Raw genomic sequence first — 23,865 nt, forward strand, 5'->3', positions numbered from 1 at the left:
ACTCATATTCCACAGAAATAAGGCTAGCAAAGAGATCCTCGAAATACACATGTAACTCTGTGAGATGAATTCACAGAACACTAAGCCGTTTCTCAGAAAGCTGCTTTGCAGATTTCATCTGAGGATATTTCCTTTTTCACCATAGCCCTCTATGGGCTTCCAAATATCACTTTTCCAATTCCACAAGACCTGTCTTACGAAAGGCTTCTTCAGGGGAAAGCTGTATCTCTGTGAGATGATTTCACAGAACACAAAGAAGTTTCTCAGAAAGCTTCTTTCTCTTTGTTATCGGAGGATATTTCCTTTGGCCCTATAGTCTTCAAAGGGAACCGAAATAACTGTTCTCAGATTCCAGAGAAAGAAGGCTAGCAAAGAGATTCTCGAAATACACATGAAACTCTGTGAGATGAATTCACAGAACACTAAGCAGTTTCTCAGAAAGCTTCTTTCCAGATTTCATCTGAGGATATTTCCTTTTTCACCATAGCCCTCTATGGGCTTCCAAATATCACTTCGCCAATTCCACAAGAACTGTCTTAGCGAAAGGCTTCTTCAGGGGAAATCTGTAACTCTGTGAGATGATTTCACAGAACACAAAGAAGTTTCTCAGAAAGCTTCTTTCTCTTTGTTATTGGAGGATATTTCCTTTGGCCCTATAGTCTTCAAAGGCATACAAAATATCTGTTCTCAGATTCCACAGAAAGAAGGCTAGCAAAGAGATCCTCGAAATACACATGTAACTCTGTGAGATGAATTAACAGAACACTAAGTAGTTTCTCAGAAAGCTTCCTTCCAGGATTCATCTGAGGATATTTCCTTTTTCACCATAGCCCTCTATGGGCTTCCAAATATCACTTTGCCAATTCCACAAGAACTCTCTTAGCGAAAGGCTTCTTGAGGGGAAAGCTGTAACTCTGTGAGATGATTTCACAGAACACAAAGAAGTTTCTCAGAAAGCTTCTTTCTCTTTGTTATCCGAGGATATTTCCTTTGGCCCTATTGCCTTTAAAGGGATCCAAAATATCTGTTCTCAGATTCCACAGAAATAGGGCTAGCAAAGAGATCCTCGAAATACATATGTAACTCTGTGAGTTGAATTAACAGAACACTAAGCAGTTTCGCAGAAAGCTTCTTTCCAGATTTCATCTGACGATATTTCCTTTTTCACCATAGCCCTCTATGGGCTTCCAAATATCACTTTGCCAATTCCACAAGAACTGTCTTAGTGAAAGACTTCTTGAGGGGAAAGCTGTAACTCTGTGAGATGATTTCACAGAACACTAAGAAGTTTCTCAGAAAGCTTCTTTCTCTTTTGTTATCGGAGGATATTTCCTTTCGCCCTATAGTCTTCAAGGGATCCGAAATATCTGTTCTCAGATTCCACAGAAAGAAGGCTATCAAAGAGATCCTCGAAATACACATGTAACTCTGTGAGATGAATTCACAGAACACTAAGCAGTTTCGCAGAAAGCTTCTTTCCAGATTTCATCTGAGGATATTTCCTTTTTCACCATAGCCCTCTATGGGCTTCCAAATATCACTTTGCCAATTCCACAAGACCTGTCTTAGCGAAAGGCTTCTTGAGGGGAAAGCTGTATCTCTGTGAGATGATTAAATAGAACACAAAGAAGTTTCTCAGAAAGCTTCTTTCTCTTTGTTATCGGAGGATATTTCCTTTGGCCCTATAGTCTTCAATGGGAACCGAATAACTGTTCTCAGATTCCAGAGAAAGAAGGCTAGCAAAGAGATCCTCGAAATACACATGTAACTCTGTGAGATGAATTCACAGAACACTAAGCAGTTTCTCAGAAAGCTTCTTTCCAGATTTTATCTGAGGATATTTCCTTTTTCACCATAGCCCTCTATGGGGTTCCAAATATCACTTTGCCAATTCCACAACAACTGTCTTAGCGAAAGGCTTCTTGAGGGGAAAGCTGTAACTCTGTGAGATGATTTCACAGAACACTAAGAAGTTTCTCAGAAAGCTTCTTTCTCTTTGTTATCAGAGGATATTTCCTTTGGCCCTATACTCTTCAAAGGGAACCGAAATATCTGTTATCAGACTCCACAGAAAGAAGGATAGCAAAGAGATCCTGGAAATACACATGTAACTCTGTGAGATGAATTCACACAACACTAAGCAGTTTCTGAGAAAGCTTCTTTCCAGATTTCATCTGATGATATTTACTTTTTCACCGTAGACCTCTATGGGCTTCCAAATATCACATTGCCAATTCCACAAGAACTGTGTTAGCGAAAGGCTTCTTGAGGGGAAAGGTGTAACTCTGTGAGATGATTTCACAGAACACAAAGAAGTTTCTCAGAAAGCTTCTTTCTCTTTGTTATTGTAGGATATTTCCTTTGGCCCTATAGTCTTCAAAGGCATACAAAATATCTGTTCTCAGATTCCACAGAAAGAAGGCTAGCAAAGAGATCCTCGAAATACACATGTAACTCTGAGAGATGAATTAACAGAACACTAACTAGTTTCTCAGAAAGCTTCTTTCCAGATTTCATCTGAGAATATTTCCTTTTTCACCAAAGCCCTCTATGGGCTTCCCAATATCACTTTGCCAATTCCACAAGAACTGTCTTAGCGAAAGGCTTCTTTAGGGGAAAGCTGTAACTCAGTGAGATGATTTCACAGAACACAAAGAAGCTTCTCAGAAAGCTTCTTTCTCTTTGTTATCGGAGGATATTTCCTTTGGCCCTATAGTCTTCAAAGGGATCCGAAATATCTGTTCTCAGATTCCACAGAAATACGGCTAGCAAAGAGATCCTCGAAATACACATGTAACTCTGTGAGATGAATTAACAGAACACTAAGTAGTTTCTCAGAAAGATTCTTTCCAGAATTCATCTGAGGATATTTCCTTTTTCACCATAGCCCTCTATGGGCTTCCAAATATCACTTTGCCAATTCCACAAGAACTGTCTTAGCGAAAGGCTTCTTGAGGGGAAAGCTGTAACTCTGTGAGATGATTTCACAGAACACAAAGAAGTTTCTCAGAAAGCTTCTTTCTCTTTGTTATCGGAGGATATTTCCTTTGGCCCTATAGTCTTCAAAGGGATCCGAAATATCTGTTCTCAGATTTCACAGAAATAGGGCTGGCAAAGAGATCCTCGAAATACACATGTAACTCTGTGAGATGAATTTACAGAACACTAAGCAGTTTCTCAAAAAGCTTCTTTCCAGATTTCATCTGAGGATATTTCCTTTTTCTCCATAGCCCTCTATGGGCTTCCAAATATCACTTTGCCAATTCCACAAGAACTGTTTTAGCGAAAGGCGTCTTCAGGGGAAAGCTGTAACTCTGTGAGATGATTTAACAGAACACAAAGAAGTTTCTCAGAAAGCTTCTTTCTCTTTGTTATTGTAGGATATTTCCTTTGGCCCTATAGTCTTCAAAGGCGTACAAAATATCTGTTCTCAGATTCCACAGAAAGAAGGCTAGCAAAGAGATCCTCGAAATACACCTGTAACTCTGTGAGATGAATTAACAGAACACTAACTAGTTTCTCAGAAAGCTTCTTTCCAGATTTCATCTGAGAATATTTCCTTTTTCACCAAAGCCCTCTATGGGCTTCCAAATATCACTTTGCCAATTCCACAGGAACTGTCTTAGCGAAAGGCTTCTTTAGGGGAAAGCTGTAACTCAGTGAGATGATTTCACAGAACACAAAGAAGCTTCTCAGAAAGCTTCTTTCTCTTTGTTATCGGAGGATATTTCCTTTGGCCCTATAGTCTTCAAAGGGATCCGAAATATCTGTTCTCAGATTCCACAGAAAGAAGGCTAGCAAAGAGATTCTCGAAATACACATATAACTCTGTGAGGTGAATTCACAGAACACTAAGCAGTTTCTCAGAAAGCTTCTTTCCAGATTTCATCTGAGGTTATTTCCTTTTTCACCATAGCCCTCTATGGGCTTCCAAATGTCACTTTGCCAATTCCACAAGAACTGTCTTAGCAATAGGCTTCTTGAGGGGAAAGCTGTAACTCTGTGAGATGATTTCACAGAACACAAAGAAGTTTCTCAGAAAGCTTCTTTCTCTTTGTTATCGGAGGATATTTCCTTTGGCCCTATTGTCTTCAAAGGGATCCGAAATATCTGTTCTCAGATTCCACAGAAAGAAGGCTAGCAAAGAGATCCTCGAAATACACATGTAACTCTGTGAGATGAATTAACAGAACACTAAGCAGTTTCTCAGAAAGCTTCTTTCCAGATTTCATCTGAGGATATTTCCTTTTTCACCATAGCCCTCTATGGGCTTCCAAATATCACTTTGCCAATTCCACAAGAACTGTCTTAGCGAAAGGCTTCTTGAGGGGAAAGCTGTAACTCTGTGAGATGATTTCACAGAACACAAAGAAGTTTCTCAGAAAGCTTCTTTCTCTTTGTAATTGGAGGATATTTCCTTTGGCCCTATAGTGTTCAAAGGGAACCGAAATAACTGTTCTCAGATTCCAGAGAAAGAAGGCTAGCAAAGAGATCCTCGAAATACACATGTAACTCTGTGAGATGAATTAACAGAACACTAAGCAGTTTCTCAGAAAGCTTCTTTCCAGATTTCATCTCAGGATATTTCCTTTTTCAACATAGCCCTCTATGGGCTTCCAAATATCACTTTGCCAATTCCTCAGGAACTGTCTTAGCGAAAGGCTTCTTGAGGGGAAAGCTGTAACTCTGTGAGATGATTTCACAGAACACAAAGAAGTTTCTCAGAAAGCTTCTTTCTCTTTGTTATCGGAGGATATTTCCTTTGGACCTATAGTCTTCAAAGGGATCCGAAATATCTGTTCTCAGATTCCACAGAAATAAGGCTAGCAAAGAGATCCTCGAAATACACATGTAACTCTGTGAGAGGAATTCACAGAACACTAAGCAGTTTCTCAGAAAGCTTCTTTGCAGATTTTATCTGAGGATATTTCCTTTTTCACCATAGCCCTCTATGGGCTTCCAAATATCACTTTGCCAATTCCACAAGACCTGTCTTAGCGAAAGGCTTCCGAGGGGAAAGCTGTAACTCTGTGAGATGATTTCACAGAACACAAAGAAGTTTCTCAGAAAGCTTCTTTCTCTTTGTTATCGGAGGATATTTCCTTTGGCCCTATAGTCTTCAAAGGGAACCGAAATAACTGTTCTCAATTTCCAGAGAAAGAAGGCTAGCAAAGAGATCCTCGAAATACACATGTAACTCTGTGAGATGAATTAACAGAACACTAAGCAGTTTCTCAGAAAGCTTCTTTCCAGATTTCATCTGAGGATATTTCCTTTTTCAACATAGCCCTCTATGGGCTTCCAAATATCACTTTGCCAATTCCACAAGAACTGTCTTAGTGAAAGGCTTCTTCAGAAGAAAGCTGTAACTCTGTGAGATGATTTCATAGAACACAAAGAAGTTTCTCAGAAAGCTTCTTTCTCTTTGTTATCGGAGGATATTTCCTTTGGCCCTATAGTCTTCAAAGGCATCCGAAATATCTGCTCTCAGATTCCACAGAAAGAAGGCTAGCAAAGAGATCCTCGAAATACTCGTGTAACTCTGTGAGATGAATTAACAGAACACTAAGCAGTTTCTCAGAAAGCTTCTTTCCAGATTTCATCTAAGGATATTTCCTTTTTCACCATAGCCTTCTATGGGATTCCAAATATCATTTTGCCAATTCCACAAGAACTGTCTTAGCGAAAAGCTTCTTCGGGGGAAAGCTGTAACACTGTGAGATGATTTCACAGAACACAAACAAGTTTCTCAGAAAGCTTCTTTCTCTTTGTTATCGGAGGATATTTCCTTTGGCCCTATAGTCTTCAAAGGGATCCGAAATATCTGTTCTCAGATTCCAAAGAAATAGGGCTAGCAAAGAGATCCTCGAAATACACATGTAAGTCTGTGAGATGAATTAACAGAACAGTAAGCAGTTTCTCAGAAAGCTTCTTTCCAGATTTCATCTGAGGATATTTCCTTTCTCACCATAGACCTCTATGGGCTTCCAAATATCACTTTGCCAATTCCACAAGAACTGTCTTAGCGAAAGGCTTCTTGAGGGGAAAGCTGTAACTCTGTGAGATGATTTCACAGAACACAAAGAAGTTTCTCAGAAAGCTTCTTTCTCTTTGTTATCGGAGGATATTTCCTTTGGCCCTGTAGTCTTCAAAGGGATCCGAAATATCTGTTCTCAGATTCCACAGAAAGAAGGCTAGCAAAGAGATCCTCAAAATACACATGTAACTCTGTGAGATGAATTCACAGAACACTAAGCAGTTTCTCAGAAAGCCTCTTTCAGATTTCATCTGAGAATAATTCCTTTTTCACCATAGCCCTCTATGGGCTTTCAAATATCACTTTGCCAATTCCACAAGACCTGTCTTAGCGAAAGGCTTCTTGAGGGGAAAGCTGTAACTCTGGGAGATGATTTCATAGAACACAAAGAAGTTTCTCAGAAAGCTTCTTTCTCTTTGTTATCGGAGGATATTTCCTTTGGCCCTATAGTCTTCAACGGGATCCGAAATATCTGTTCTCAGATTCCACAAAAAGAAGGCTAGCAAAGAGATCCTCGAAATACACATGTAACTCTGTGACATGAATTAACAGAACACTAAGCAGTTTCTCAGAAAGCTTCTTTCCAGATTTTATCTAAGGATATTTCCTTTTTCACCATAGCCCTCTATGGACTTCCAAATATCATTTTGCCAATTCCACAAGAACTGTCTTAGCGAAAGACTTCTTCAGGGGAAAGGTGTAACTCTGTGAGATGATTTCACAGAACACAAAGAAGTTTCTGAGAGAGATTCTTTCTCTTTGTTATCGGAGGATATTTCCTTTGGCCCTATAGTCTTCAAAGGGAACCGAAATATCTGTTCTCAGATTCCACAGAAAGAAGGCTAGCAAAGAGATCCTCGAAATACACATGTAATTCTGTGAGATGAATTCACAGAACACTAAGCAGTTTCGCAGAAAGCTTCTTTCCAGATTTCATCTGACGATATTTTCTTTTTCACCATAGCCCTCTATGGGCTTCCAAATATCTCTTTGCCAATTCCACAAGAACTGTCTTAGCGAAAGGCTTCTTGAAGGGAAAGCTGTAACTCTGTGAGATGATTTCAGAGAACACAAAGAAGTTTCTCAGAAAGCTTCTTTTTCTTTGTTATCCGAGGATATTTCCTTTGGCCCTATAGCCTTCAAAGGGATCCAAAATATCTGGTTTCAGATTAAACAGAAATAGGGCTAGCAAAGAGATCCTCGAAATACACATGTAACTCTGTGAGATAAATTCAAAGAACACTAAGCAGTTTCTCAGAAAGCTTCTTTCCAGATTTCATCTGAGGATATTTCCTTTTTCACCATAGCCCTCTATGGGCTTCCAAATATCACTTTTCCAATTCCACAAGACCTGTTACAGAGAAAGGCTTCTTGAGGGGAAAGCTGTAACAATGTGAGATGTTTTCACAGAACACAAAGAAGTTTCTCAGAAAGCTTCTTTCTCTTTGTTATCGGAGGATATTTCCTTTGGCCCAATAGTCTTCAAAGGGAACCGAAATAACTGTTCTCTGATTCCAGAGAAAGAAGGCTAGCAAAGAGATACTCGAAATACACATGTAAGTCTGTGAGATGAATTCACAGAACACTAAGCAGTTTCTCAGAAAGCTTCTTTCCAGATTTCATCTGAGGATATTTTCTTTTTCACCATAGCCCTCCATGGGCTTCCAAATATCACTTTGCCAATTCCACAAGAACTGTCTTAGCGAAAGGCTTCTTGAGGGGAAAGCTGTAACTCTGTGAGATGATTTCACAGAACACAAAGAAGTTTCTCAGAAAGCTTCTTTCTCTTTGTTATCCGAGGATATTTCCTTTGGCCCTATAGCCTTCAAAGGGATCCAAAATATCTGTTCTCAGATTCCACAGAAATAGGGCTAGCAAAGACATCCTCGAAATACACATGTAACTCTGTGAGATGAATTAACAGAACACTAAGCAGTTTCGCAGAAAGCTTCTTTCCAGATTTCATCTGACGATATTTCCTTTTTCACCATAGCCCTCTATGGGCTTCCAAATATCACTTTGCCAATTCCAGAAGAACTGTCTTAGCGAAAGGCTTCTTGAGGGGAAAGCTGAAACTCTGTGAGATGATTTCACAGATCACAAAGAAGTTTCTCAGAAAGTTTCTTTCTCTTTGTTATCGGAGGATATTTCCTTTGGCCCTATAGTCTTCAAAGGGATCCGAAATATCTGTTCTCAGATTCCACAGAAAGAAGGCTAGCAAAGACATCCTCGAAATACACATGTAACTCTGTGAGATGAATTCACAGAACACTAAGGAGTTTCTCAGAAAGCTTCTTTCCAGATTTTATCTAAGGATATTACCTTTTTCACCGTAGCCCTCTATGGGCTTCCAAATATCATTTTGCCAATTCCACAAGAACTGTCTTAGCGAAAGGCTTCTTCAGGGGAAAGCTGTAACTCTGTGAGATTATTTCACAGAACACAAAGAAGTTTCTCAGAAAGCTTCTTTCTCTTTGTTATCGGAGGATATTTCCTTTGGCCCTATAGTCTTCAAAGGGATCCGAAATATCTGTTCTCAGATTCCAAAGAAATAGGGCTAGCAAAGAGATTCTCGAAATACACATGTAACTCTGTGACATGAATTAACAGAACACTAAGCAGTTTCTCAGAAAGCTTCTTTCCAGATTTCCTCTGAGGATATTTCCTTTTTCACCATAGCGTTCTATGGGCTTCCAAATATCACTTTGCCAATTCCACAAGAACTGTCTTAGCGAAAGGCTTCTTCAGGGGAAAGCTGTAACTCTGTGAGATGATTTCACAGAACATAAAGAATTTTCTCAGAAAGCTTCTTTCTCTTGGTTATCGGAGGATATTTCCTTTGGCCCTATAGTCTTCAAAGGGATCTGAAATATCTGTTCTCAGATTCCACAGAAAGAAGGCTAGCAGAGAGATCCTCGAAATACATGTAACTCTGTGAGATGAATTCACAGAACACTAAGCAGTTTCTCAGAAAGCTTCTTTCCAGATTTCATCTGAGGATATTTCCTTTTTCACCAGAGCCCTCTATGGGCTTACAAATATCACTTTGCCAATTCCACAAGAACTGTCTTAGCGAAAGGCTTCTTCAGGGGAAAGCTGTAACTCTGTGAGATGATTTCACAGAACACAAAGAAGTTTCTCAGAAAGCTTCTTTCTCTTTGTTATCGGAGGATATTTCCTTTGGCCCTATAGTCTTCAAAGGGATCCGAAATATCTGTTCTCAGATTCCACAGAAATAAGGCTAGCAAAGAGATCCTCGAAATACACATGTAACTCTGTGAGATGAATTCACAGAACACTAAGCAGTTTCTCAGAAAGCTTCTTTCCAGATTTCATCTGAGGATTTCTTTTTTCACCATAGCCCTCTATGGGCTTCCAAATATCACTTTGCCAATTCCACAAGGACTGTCTTAGCGAAAGGCTTCTTCAGGGGAAATCTGTAACTCTGTGAGATGATTTCACAGAACACAAAGAAGTTTCTCAGAAAGCTTCTTTCTCTTTGTTATCCGAGGATATTTCCTTTGGCCCTATAATCTTCAAAGGGATCCGAAATATCTGTTCTCAGATTCCACAGAAAGAAGGCTAGCAAAGAGATCCTCGAAATACACATGTAACTCTGTGAGATGAATTCACAGAACACTAAGCAGTTTCTCAGAAAGCCTCTTTCAGATTTCATCTGAGAATAATTCCTTTTTCACCATAGCCCTCTATGGGCTTTCAAATATCACTTTGCCAATTCCACAAGACCTGTCTTAGCGAAAGGCTTCTTGAGGGGAAAGCTGTAACTCTGGGAGATGATTTCATAGAACACAAAGAAGTTTCTCAGAAAGCTTCTTTCTCTTTGTTATCGGAGGATATTTCCTTTGGCCCTATAGTCTTCAACGGGATCCGAAATATCTGTTCTCAGATTCCACAAAAAGAAGGCTAGCAAAGAGATCCTCGAAATACACATGTAACTCTGTGACATGAATTAACAGAACACTAAGCAGTTTCTCAGAAAGCTTCTTTCCAGATTTTATCTAAGGATATTTCCTTTTTCACCATAGCCCTCTATGGACTTCCAAATATCATTTTGCCAATTCCACAAGAACTGTCTTAGCGAAAGACTTCTTCAGGGGAAAGGTGTAACTCTGTGAGATGATTTCACAGAACACAAAGAAGTTTCTGAGAGAGATTCTTTCTCTTTGTTATCGGAGGATATTTCCTTTGGCCCTATAGTCTTCAAAGGGAACCGAAATATCTGTTCTCAGATTCCACAGAAAGAAGGCTAGCAAAGAGATCCTCGAAATACACATGTAATTCTGTGAGATGAATTCACAGAACACTAAGCAGTTTCGCAGAAAGCTTCTTTCCAGATTTCATCTGACGATATTTCCTTTTTCACCATAGCCCTCTATGGGCTTCCAAATATCTCTTTGCCAATTCCACAAGAACTGTCTTAGCGAAAGGCTTCTTGAAGGGAAAGCTGTAACTCTGTGAGATGATTTCAGAGAAAACAAAGAAGTTTCTCAGAAAGCTTCTTTTTCTTTGTTATCCGAGGATATTTCCTTTGGCCCTATAGCCTTCAAAGGGATCCAAAATATCTGGTTTCAGATTAAACAGAAATAGGGCTAGCAAAGAGATCCTCGAAATACACATGTAACTCTGTGAGATAAATTCAAAGAACACTAAGCAGTTTCTCAGAAAGCTTCTTTCCAGATTTTATCTGAGGATATTTCCTTTTTCACCAGAGCCCTCTATGGGCTTCCAAATATCACTTTGCCAATTCCACAAGAACTGTCTTAGCGAAAGGCTTCTTGAGGGGAAAGCTGTAACTCTGTGACATGATTTCACAGAACACAAAGAAGTTTCTCAGAAAGCTTCTTTCTCTTTGTTATCGGAGGATATTTCCTTTGGCCCTATAGTCTTCAAAGGGATCCGAAATATCTGTTCTCAGATTCCACAGGAAGAAGGCTAGCAAAGAGATCCTCGAAATACACATGTAACTCTGTGAGATGAATTAACAGAACACTCAGCAGTTTCTCAGAAAGCTTCTTTCCAGATTTCATCTGACGATATTTCCTTTTTCACCATAGCCCTCTAAGGGCTTCCAAATATCACTTTGCCAATTCCACAAGAACTGTCTTAGCGAAAGGCTTCTTGAGGGGAAAGCTGTAACTCTGTGAGATGATTTCACAGAACACAAAGAAGTTTCTCAGAAAGCTTCTTTCTCTTTGTTATCGGAGGATATTCCCTTTGGCCCTATAGTCCTCAAAAGGATCCGAAATATCTGTTCTCAGATTCCACAGAAATAGGGCTAGCAAAGAGATCCTCGAAATACACATGTAACTCTGTGAGATGAATTAACAGAACACTAAGCAGTTTCTCAGAAAGCTACTTTCCAGATTTCATCTGAGGATATTTCCTTTTTCACCATAGCCCTCTACGGGCTTCCAAATATCACTTTTCCAATTCCACAAGACCTGTTACAGAGAAAGGCTTCTTGAGGGGAAAGATGTAACTCTGTGAGATGATTTCACAGAACACAAAGAAGTTTTTCAGAAAGCTTCTTTCTCTTTGTTATCGAAGGATATTTCCTTTCGCCCTATAGTCTTCAACGGGATCCGAAATATCTGTTCTCAGATTCCACAGAAAGAAGGGTAGCAAAGAGATCCTCGAAATACACATGTAACTCTGTGACATGAATTCACAGAACACTAAGCAGTTTCTCAGAAAGCTTCTTTCCAGATTTCATCTGAGGATATTTCCTTTTTCACCAGAGCCCTCTATGGGCTTCCAAATATCACATTGCCAATTCCACATGAACTGTCTTAGCGAAAGGCTTCTTCAGGGGAAAGCTGTAACTCTGTGAGATGATTTCACAGAACACAAAGAAGTTTCTCAGAAAGCTTCTTTCTCTTTGTTATCGGAGGATATTTCCTTTGGCCCTATAGTCTTCAAAGGGATACGAAATATCTGTTCTCAGATTCCACAGGAAGAAGGCTAGCAAAGAGATCCTCGAAATACACATGTAACTCTGTGAGATGAATTCACAGAACACTCAGCAGTTTCTCAGAAAGCTTCTTTCCAGATTTCATCTGAGGATATTTCCTTTTTCACCATAGCCCTCTATGGGCTTCCAAATATCACTTTGCCCATTCCACAAGACCTGTCTCAGAGAAAGGCTTCTTCAGCGGAAAGCTGTAACTCTGTGAGATGATTAAATAGAACACAAAGAAGTTTCTCAGAAGGCTTCTCTCTTTGTTATCGGAGGATATTTCCTTTGGCCCTATAGTCTTCAAAGGGATCCGAAATATCTGTTCTCAGATTCCACAGAAATAAGGATAGCAAAGAGATCCTCGAAATACACATGTAACTCTGTGAGATGAATTAACAGAACACTAAGCAGTTTCGCAGAAAGCTTCTTTCCAGATTTCATCTGACGATATTTCCTTTTTCACCATTGCCCTCTAAGGGCTTCCAAATATCACTTTGCCAATTCCACAAGAACTGTCTTAGCGAAAGGCTTCTTGAGGGGAAAGCTGTAACTCTGTGAGATGATTTCACAGAACACAAAGAAGTTTCTCAGAAAGCTTCTTTCTCTTTGTTATCGGAGGATATTTCCTTTGGCCCTATAGTCCTCAAAAGGATCCGAAATATCTGTTCTCAGATTCCACAGAAAGAAGGCTAGCAAAGAGATCCTCGAAATACACATGTAACTCTGTGAGATGAATTAACAGAACACTAAGCAGTTTCTCAGAAAGCTTCTTTCCAGATTTTATCTAAGGATATTTCCTTTTTCACCATAGCCCTCTATGGGCTTCCAAATATCATTTTGCCAATTCCACAAGAACTGTCTTAGCGAAAGGCTTCTTCAGGCGAAAGCTGTAACTCTGTGAGATGATTTCACAGAACACAAAGAAGTTTCTCAGAAAGCTTCTTTCTCTTGGTTAATGGAGGATATTTCCTTTGGCCCTATACTCTTCAAAGGGAACCGAAATATCTGTTCTCAGATTCCACAGAAAGAACGCTAGCAAAGAGATCATCGAAATACACGTGTAACTCTGTGAGAGGAATTCACAGAACACTAAGCAGTTTCTCAGAAAGCTTCTTTCCAGATTTCATCTGAGGATATTTACTTTTTCACCATAGCCCTCTATGGGTTTCCAAATATCACTTTGCCAATTCCACAGAAATGTCTTAGCGAAAGGCTTCTGGAGGGGAAAGCTGTAACTCTTTGAGATGATTTCACAGAACACAAAGAAGTTTCTCAGAAAGCTTCCTTCTCTTTGTTATCTGAGGATATTTCCTTTGGCCCTATAGTCTTCAAAGGGATCCGAAATATCTGTTCTCAGATTCCACAGAAATAGGGCTAGCAAAGAGATCCTCGAAATACACATGCAACTCTGTGAGATGAATTAACAGAACACTAAGCAGTATCTCAGAAAGCTTCTTTCCAGATTTCATCTGAGAATATTTCCTTTTTCACCAGACCCCTCTATGGGATTCCAAATATCACTTTTCCAATTCCACAAGAACTGTCTTAGCGAAAGGCTTCTTGAGGGGTAAGCTGTACCTCTGGGAGATGATTTCACAGAACACAAAGAAGTTTCTCAGAAAGCTTCTTTCTCTTTGTTATGGGAGGATATTTCCTTTGGCCCTATAGTCTTCATAGGGAACCGAAATATCTGTTCTCAGATTCCACAGAAAGAAGGCTAGCAAAGAGATCCTCGAAAAACACATGTAAGGCTGTCAGATGAATTCACAGAACACTAAACAGTTTCTCAGAAAGCTTCTTTCCAGATTTCATCAGATGATATTTACTTTTTCACCATAGCCCTCTATGGGCTTCCAAATATCACTTTGCCAATTCCACAAGAACTGTCTTAGCGAAAGGCTTCTTCAGGGGAAGCTGTAACTCTGTGAGATGATTTCACAGAACACAAAGAAGTTTCTCAGAAAGCTTCTTTCTCTTTGTTATCTGGGGATATTTCCTTTGGCCCTATAGTCTTCAAAGGGATCCGAAATATCTGTTCTCAGATTCCACAGAAATAGGGCTAGCAAAGAGATCCTCGAAATACACATGTAACAATTAGAGATGAATTAACAGAACACTAAGCACTTTTTCAGAAAGCTTCTTTCCAGATTTCATCTGAGGATATTTCCTTTTTCACCAGAGCCCTCTATGGGCTTCAAAATACCACTTTTTCAATTCCCCAAGAACTGTCTTAGCAAAAGGCTTCTTCAGGGGAAAGCTGTTACTCTGTGAGATGATTTCACAGAACACAAAGAAGTTTCTCAGAAAGCTTCTTTCTCTTTGTTATCGGAGGATATTTCCTTTGGCCCTATAGTCTTCAAAGGGATCCGAAATATCTGTACTCAGATTCCACAGAAAGAAGGCTAGCAAAGAGATCCTCGAAATACACATGTAACTCTGTGAGATGAATTCCCGGAACACTAAGCAGTTTCTCAGAAAGCTTCTTTCCAGATTTTATCTAAGGATATTTTCTTTTTCACCGTAGCCCTCTATGGGCTTCCAAATATCATTTTGCCAATTCCACAAGAACTGTCTTAGCGAAAGGCTTCTTCAGGGGAAAGCTGTAACTCTGTGAGATGATTTCACAGAACACAAAGAAGTTTCTCAGAAAGCTTCTTTCTCTTTGTTATCGGAGGATATTTCCCTTGGCTCTATACTCTTCAAAGGGAACCGAAATATCTGTTCTCAGATTCCACAGAAAGAAGGCTAGCAAAGAGATCCTCGAAATACACATGTAACTCTCTGAGATGAATTCACAGAACACTAAGCAGTTTCTCACAAAGCTTCTTTCCAGATTTCATCTGAGGATATTTACTTTTTCACCATAGCTCTCTATGGGTTTCCAAATATCACTTTGCCAATTCCACAAGAACTGTCTTAGCGAAAGGCTTCTTGAAGGGAAAGCTATAACTCTGTGAGATGATTTCACAGAACACAAAGAAGTTTCTCAGAAAGCTTCTTTCTCTTTGTTATCGGAGGATATTTCCTTTGGCCCTATAGTCTTCAAAGGCATCCGAAATATCTGTTCTCAGATTCCACAGAAATAGGGCTAGCAAAGAGATCGTCGAAATACACATGCAACTCTGTGAGATGAATTAACAGAACACTAAGCAGTATCTCAGAAAGCTTCTTTCCAGATTTCATCTGAGGATATTTCCTTTTTCACCAGAGCCCTCTATGGGCTTCCAAATATCACTTTGCCAATTCCACAAGAACTGTCTTAGCGAAAGGCTTCTTCAGGGGAAAGCTGTAACTCTGTGAGATGATTTCACAGAACACAAAGAAGTTTCTCAGAAAGCTTCTTTCTCTTTGTTATCGGAGGATATTTCCTTTGGCTCTATAGTCTTCAAAGGGATCCGAAATATCTGTTCTCAGATTCCACAGAAAGATGGCTAGCAAAGAGATCCTCGAAATACACATGTAACTCTGTGAGATAAATTCACAGAACACTAAGCAGTTTCTCAGAAAGCTTCTTTCCAGATTTTATCTGAGGATATTTCCTTTTTCATCATCGCCCTCTATGGGCTTCCAAATATCACTTTGCAAATTCAACAAGAACTGTCTTAGCGAAAGGCTTCTTGACGGGAAAGCTGTAATTCTGTGAGATGATTTCACAGAACACAAAGAAGTTTCTCAGAAAGCTTCTTTCTCTTTGTTATCGGAGGATATTTCCTTTTGCCCTATAATCTTCAATGGGAATCGAAATAACTGTTCTCAGATTCCAGAGAAAGAAGGCTAGCAAAGAGATCCTTGAAATACACATGTAACTCTGTGAGATGAAGTAACAGAACACTAAGCAGTTTCTCAGAAAGCTTCTTTACAGATTTCATCTGAGGATATTTCCTTTTTCAACATAGCCCTCTATGGGCTTCCAAATATCACTTTGCCAATTCCACAAGAACTGTCTTAGCGAAAGGCTTCTTGAGGGGAAAGCTGTAACTCTGTGAGATGATTAAATAGAACACAAAGAAGTTTCTCAGAAAGCTTCTTTCTCTTTGTTATCGGAGGATATTTCCTTTGGCCCTATAGTCTTCAACGGGATCCGAAATATCTGTTCTCAGATTCCATAGAAAGAAGGCTAGCAAAGAGATCCTCGAAGTACACATGTAAATCTGTGACATGAATTAACAGAACACTAAGCAGTTTCTCAGAAAGCTTCTTTCCAGATTTCATCTGAGGATATTTCCTTTTTCACCAGAGCCCTCTATGGGCTTCCAAATATCACTTTGCCAATTCCACAAGAACTGTCTGAGCGAAAGGCTTCTTCAGGGGAAAGCTATAACTCTGTGAGATGATTTCACAGAACACAAAGAAGTTTCTCAGAAAGATTCTTTCTCTTTCTTATCGGAGGATATTTCCTTTGGCCCTATAGTCTTCAAAGGGATCCGAAATATCTGTTCTCAGATTCCACAGAAAGAAGGCTAGCAAAGAGATCCTGGAAATACACATGTAACTGTGTGAGATAAATTCACAGAACACTAAGCAGTTTCTCAGAAAGCTTCTTTACAGATTTTATCTGAGGATATTTCCTTTTTCATCATAGCCCTCTATGGGCTTCCAAATATCACTTTGCCAATTCCACAAGAACTGTCTTAGCGAAAGGCTTCTTGACGGGAAAGCTGTAACTCTGTGAGATGATTTCACAGAACACAAAGAAGTTTCTCAGAAAGCTTCTTTCTCTTTGTTATCGGAGGATATTTACTTTGGCCCTATAGTCTTCAAAGGGATCCGAAATATCTGTTCTCAGATTTCACAGAAATAGGGCTAGCAAAGAGATCCTCGAAATACACATGTAACTCTGTGAGATGAAATAACAGAACACTAAGAAGTTTCTCAGAAAGCTTCTTTCAGATTTCATCTGAGGATATTTCCTTTTTCACCAGAGCCCTCTCTGGGCTTCCAAATATAACTTTGCCAATTCCACAAGAACTGTCTTAGCAAAAGGCTTCTTCAGGGGAAAGATGTAACTCTGTGAGATGATTTCACAGAACACAAAGAAGTTTCTCAGAAAGCTTCTTTCTCTTTGTTATCGGAGGATATTTCCTTTAGCCCTATAGTCTTCAAAGGGAACCGAAATAACTGTTCTCAGATTCCAGAGAAAGAAGGCTAGCAATGAGATCCTCGAAATACACATGTAACTCTGTGAGATGAATTCACAGAACACTAAGCAGTTTCTCAGAAAGTTTCTTTCCAGATTTCATCTGAGGATATTTCCTTTTTCAAATAGACCTCTATGGGCTTCCAAATATCACTTTTCCAATTCCACAAGAACTGTCTTAGCGAAAGGCTTCTTGAGGGGAAAGCTGTAACTCTGTGAGATGATTTCACAGAACACAAAGAAGTTTCTCAGAAAGCTTCTTTCTCTTTGTTATCGGAGGATATTTCCTTTGGCCCTATAGTCTTCAACGGGATCCGAAATATCTGTTCTCAGATTCCACAGAAAGAAGGCTAGCACAGAGATCCTCGAAATACACATGTAACTCTGTGAGATGAATTCACAGAACACTAAGCAGTTTCTCAGAAAGCTTCATTCCAGATTTTATCTAAGAATATTTTCTTTTTCACCATAGCCCTCTATGGGCTTCCAAATATCATTTTGCCAATTCCACAAGAACTGTCTTAGCGAAAGGCTTCTTCAGGGGAAAGCTGTAACTCAGTGAGATGATTTCACAGAACACAAAGAAGTTTCTCAGAAAGCTTCTTTCTCTTTGTTATCGGAGGATATTTCCCTTGGCTCTATACTCTTCAAAGGGAACCGAAATATCTGTTCTCAGATTCCACAGAAAGAAGGCTAGCAAAGAGATCCTCGAAATACACATGTAACTCTGTGAGATGAATTCACAGAACACTAAGCAGTTTCTCACAAAGCTTCTTTCCAGATTTCATCTGAGGATATTTACTTTTTCACCATAGCTCTCTATGGGTTTCCAAATATCACTTTGCCAATTCCACAAGAACTGTCTTAGCGAAAGGCTTCTTGAGGGGAAAGCTGTAACTCTGTGAGATGATTTCACAGAACACAAAGAAGTTTCTCAGAAAGCTTATTTCTCTTTGTTATCGGAGGATATTTCCTTTGGCCCTATAGTCTTCAACGGGATCGGAAATATCTGTTCTCAGATTCCACAGAAAGAAGGCTAGCAAAGATATCCTCGAAATACACATGTAACTCTGTGAGATGAATTCACAGAACACTAAGCAGTTTCTCAGAAAGCTTCTTTCCAGATTTCATCTGAGGATATTTCCTTTTTCACCATAGCCCTCTATGGGCTTCCAAATATCACTTTGCCAATTCCACAAGAACTGTCTTAGCGAAAGGCTTCTTGAGGGGAAAGCTGTAACTCTGTGAGATGACTTCACAGAACACAAAGAAGCTTCTCAAAAAGCTTCTTTCTCTTTGTTATCGGAGGATATTTCCTTTGGCCCTATAGTCTTCAAAGGCATCCGAAATATCTGTTCTCAGATTCCACAGAAATAGGGCTAGCAAAGAGATCGTCGAAATACACATGCAACTCTGTGAGATGAATTAGCAGAACACTAAGCAGTAACTCAGAAAGCTTCTTTCCAGATTTCATCTGAGGATATTTCCTTTTTCACCAGAGCCCTCTATGGGCTTCCAAATATCACTTTGCCAATTCCACAAGAACTGTCTTAGCGAAAGGCTTCTTCAGGGGAAAGCTGTAACTCTGTGAGATGATTTCACAGAACACAAAGAAGTTTCTCAGAAAGCTTCTTTCTCTTTGTTATCGGAGGATATTTCCTTTGGCTCTATAGTCTTCAAAGGGATCCGAAATATCTGTTCTCAGATTCCACAGAAAGATGGCTAGCAAAGAGATCCTCGAAATACACATGTAACTCTGTGAGATAAATTCACAGAACACTAAGCAGTTTCTCAGAAAGCTTCTTTCCAGATTTTATCTGAGGATATTTCCTTTTTCATCACAGCCCTCTATGGGCTTCCAAATATCACTTTGCAAATTCAACAAGAACTGTCTTAGCGAAAGGCTTCTTGACGGGAAAGCTGTAACTCTGTGAGATGATTTCACAGAACACAAAGAAGTTTCTCAGAAAGCTTCTTTCTCTTTGTTATCGGAGGATATTTCCTTTGGCCCTATAATCTTCACTGGGAATCGAAATAACTGTTCTCAGATTCCAGAGAAAGAAGGCTAGCAAAGAGATCCTTGAAATACACATGTAACTCTGTGAGATGAAGTAACAGAACACTAAGCAGTTTCTCAGAAAGCTTCTTTACAGATTTCATCTGAGGATATTTCCTTTTTCAACATAGCCCTCTATGGGCTTCCAAATATCACTTTGCCAATTCCACAAGAACTGTCTTAGCGAAAGGCTTCTTGAGGGGAAGCTGTAACTCTGTGAGATGATTAAATAGAACACAAAGAAGTTTCTCAGAAAGCTTCTTTCTCTTTGTTATCGGAGGACATTTCCTTTGGCCCTATAGTCTTCAACGGGATCCGAAATATCTGTTCTCAGATTCCATAGAAAGAAGGCTAGCAAAGAGATCCTCGAAGTACACATGTAAATCTGTGACATGAATTAACAGAACACTAAGCAGTTTCTCAGAAAGCTTCTTTCCAGATTTCATCTGAGGATAGTTCCTTTTTCACCAGAGCCCTCTCTGGGCTTCCAAGTATAACTTTGCCAATTCCACAAGAACTGTCTTAGCAAAAGGCTTCTTCAGGGGAAAGCTGTAACTCTGTGAGATGATTTCACAGAACACAAAGAAGTTTCTCAGAAAGCTTCTTTCTCTTTGTTATCGGAGGATATTTCCTTTAGCCCTATAGTCTTCAAAGGGAACCGAAATAACTGTTCTCAGATTCCAGAGAAAGAAGGCTAGCAATGAGATCCTCGAAATACACATGTAACTCTGTGAGATGAATTCACAGAACACTAAGCAGTTTCTCAGAAAGCTTCTTTCCAGATTTCATCTGAGGATATTTCCTTTTTCAAATAGACCTCTATGGGCTTCCAAATATCACTTTTCCAATTCCACAAGAACTGTCTTAGCGAAAGGCTTCTTGAGGGGAAAGCTGTAACTCTGTGAGATGATTTCACAGAACACAAAGAAGTTTCTCAGAAAGCTTATTTCTCTTTGTTATCGGAGGATATTTCCTTTGGCCCTATAGTCTTCAACGGGATCGGAAATATCTGTTCTCAGATTCCACAGAAAGAAGGCTAGCAAAGAGATCCTCGAAATACACATGTAACTCTGTGAGATGAATTCACAGAACACTAAGCAGTTTCTCAGAAAGCTTCTTTCCAGATTTCATCTGAGGATATTTCCTTTTTCACCATAGCCCTCTATGGGCTTCCAAATATCACATTGCCAATTCCACAAGAACTGTCTTAGCGAAAGGCTTCTTCAGGGGAAAGCTGTAACTCTGTGAGATGACTTCACAGAACACAAAGAAGCTTCTCAGAAAGCTTCTTTCTCTTTGTTATCGGAGGATATTTCCTTTGGCCCTATAGTCTTCAAAGGGATCCGAAATATCTGTTCGCAGATTCCACAGAAAGAAGGCTAGCAAAGAGATCCTCGAAATACACATGTAACTCTGTGAGATGAATTCACAGAACACTAAGCAGTTTCTCAGAAAGCTTCTTTCCAGATTTCATCTGAGGATATTTCCTTTTTCACCATAGCCCTCTATGGACTTCAAAATATCACTTTGCCAATACCACAAGAACTGTCTTAGCGAAAGGCTTCTTGAGGGGAAAGCTGTAACTCTGTGAGATGATTTCACAGAACACAAAGAAGTTTCTCAGAAAGCTTCTTTCTCTTTGTTATCGGAGGATATTTCCTTTGGCCCTATAGCCTTCAAAGGGATCCAAAATATCTTTTCTCAGATTCCACAGAAATAGGGCTAGAAAAGAAATCCTGGAAATACACATGTAACTCTGTGAGATGAATTAACAGAACACTAAGCAGTTTCGCAGAAAGCTTCTTTCCAGATTTCATCTGATGATATTTCCTTTTTCACCATAGCCCTCTATGGGCTTCCAAATATCACTTTCCCAATTCCACAAGAACTGTCTTAGCGAAAGACTTCTTGAGGGGAAAGCTGTTACTCTGTGAGATGATTTCACAGAACACAAAGAAGTTTCTCAGAAAGCTTCCTTCTCTTTGTTATCGGAGGATTTTTCCTTTGGCCCTATAGTCTTCAAAGGGATCCGAAATATCTGTTCTCAGATTCCACAGAAAGAAGGCTAGCAAAGAGATCCTCGAAATACACATGTAACTCTGTGAGATGAATTAACAGAACACTAAGCAGTTTCTCAGAAAGCTTCTTTCCAGATTTCATCTGAGGATATTTCCTTTTTCACCATAGCCCTCTAAGGGCTTTCAAATATCACTTTGCCAATTCCACAAGAACTGTCTTAGCGAAAGGCTTCTTCAGGGGAAAGCTGTAACTCTGTGAGATGATTTCACAGAACACAAAGAAGTTTCTCAGAAAGCTTCTTTCTCTTTGTTATCGGAGGATATTTCCTTTGGCCCTATAGTCTTCAAAGGGATCCGAAATATCTGTTCTCAGATTCCACAGAAAGAAGGCTAGCAAAGAGATCCTCGAAAAACACATGTAAGGCTGTCAGATGAATTCACAGAACACTAAACAGTTTCTCAGAAAGCTTCTTTCCAGATTTCATCAGATGATATTTACTTTTTCACCATAGCCCTCTATGGGCTTCCAAATATCACTTTGCCAATTCCACAAGAACTGTCTTAGCGAAAGGCTTCTTCAGGGGAAACTGTAACTCTGTGAGATGATTTCACAGAACACAAAGAAGTTTCTCAGAAAGCTTCTTTCTCTTTGTTATCTGGGGATATTTCCTTTGGCCCTATAGTCTTCAAAGGGATCCGAAATATCTGTTCTCAGATTCCACAGAAATAGGGCTAGCAAAGAGATCCTCGAAGTACACATGTAACAATTTGAGATGAATTAACAGAACACTAAGCACTTTTTCAGAAAGCTTCTTTCCAGATTTCATCTGAGGATATTTCCTTTTTCACCAGAGCCCTCTATGGGCTTCAAAATACCACTTTTTCAATTCCCCAAGAACTGTCTTAGCAAAAGGCTTCTTCAGGGGAAAGCTGTTACTCTGTGAGATGATTTCACAGAACACAAAGAAGTTTCTCAGAAAGCTTCTTTCTCTTTGTTATCGGAGGATATTTCCTTTGGCCCTATAGTCTTCAAAGGATCCGAAATATCTGTACTCAGATTCCACAGAAAGAAGGCTAGCAAAGAGATCCTCGAAATACACATGTAACTCTGTGAGATGAATTCCCAGAACACTAAGCAGTTTCTCAGAAAGCTTCTTTCCAGATTTTATCTAAGGATATTTTCTTTTTAACCGTAGCCCTCTATGGGCTTCCAAATATCATTTTGCCAATTCCACAAGAACTGTCTTAGCGAAAGGCTTCTTCAGGGGAAAGCTGTAACTCTGTGAGATGATTTCACAGAACACAAAGAAGTTTCTCAGAAAGCTTCTTTCTCTTTGTTATCGGAGGATATTTCCCTTGGCTCTATACTCTTCAAAGGGAACCGAAATATCTGTTCTCAGATTCCACAGAAAGAAGGCTAGCAAAGAGATCCTCGAAATACACATGTAACTCTCTGAGATGAATTCACAGAACACTAAGCAGTTTCTCACAAAGCTTCTTTCCAGATTTCATCTGAGGATATTTACTTTTTCACCATAGCTCTCTATGGGTTTCCAAATATCACTTTGCCAATTCCACAAGAACTGTCTTAGCGAAAGGCTTCTTGAAGGGAAAGCTATAACTCTGTGAGATGATTTCACAGAACACAAAGAAGTTTCTCAGAAAGCTTCTTTCTCTTTGTTATCGGAGGATATTTCCTTTGGCCCTATAGTCTTCAAAGGCATCCGAAATATCTGTTCTCAGATTCCACAGAAATAGGGCTAGCAAAGAGATCGTCGAAATACACATGCAACTCTGTGAGATGAATTAACAGAACACTAAGCAGTATCTCAGAAAGCTTCTTTCCAGATTTCATCTGAGGATATTTCCTTTTTCACCAGAGCCCTCTATGGGCTTCCAAATATCACTTTGCCAATTCCACAAGAACTGTCTTAGCGAAAGGCTTCTTCAGGGGAAAGCTGTAACTCTGTGAGATGATTTCACAGAACACAAAGAAGTTTCTCAGAAAGCTTCTTTCTCTTTGTTATCGGAGGATATTTCCTTTGGCTCTATAGTCTTCAAAGGGATCCGAAATATCTGTTCTCAGATTCCACAGAAAGATGGCTAGCAAAGAGATCCTCGAAATACACATGTAACTCTGTGAGATAAATTCACAGAACACTAAGCAGTTTCTCAGAAAGCTTCTTTCCAGATTTTATCTGAGGATATTTCCTTTTTCATCATCGCCCTCTATGGGCTTCCAAATATCACTTTGCAAATTCAACAAGAACTGTCTTAGCGAAAGGCTTCTTGACGGGAAAGCTGTAATTCTGTGAGATGATTTCACAGAACACAAAGAAGTTTCTCAGAAAGCTTCTTTCTCTTTGTTATCGGAGGATATTTCCTTTTGCCCTATAATCTTCAATGGGAATCGAAATAACTGTTCTCAGATTCCAGAGAAAGAAGGCTTGCAAAGAGATCCTTGAAATACACATGTAACTCTGTGAGATGAAGTAACAGAACACTAAGCAGTTTCTCAGAAAGCTTCTTTACAGATTTCATCTGAGGATATTTCCTTTTTCAACATAGCCCTCTATGGGCTTCCAAATATCACTTTGCCAATTCCACAAGAACTGTCTTAGCGAAAGGCTTCTTGAGGGG

The sequence above is a fragment of the Macaca nemestrina genome, chromosome 11 (assembly GCF_043159975.1).
Source record: "Macaca nemestrina isolate mMacNem1 chromosome 11, mMacNem.hap1, whole genome shotgun sequence".
In the NCBI taxonomy this organism is placed as follows: domain Eukaryota; kingdom Metazoa; phylum Chordata; class Mammalia; order Primates; family Cercopithecidae; genus Macaca; species Macaca nemestrina.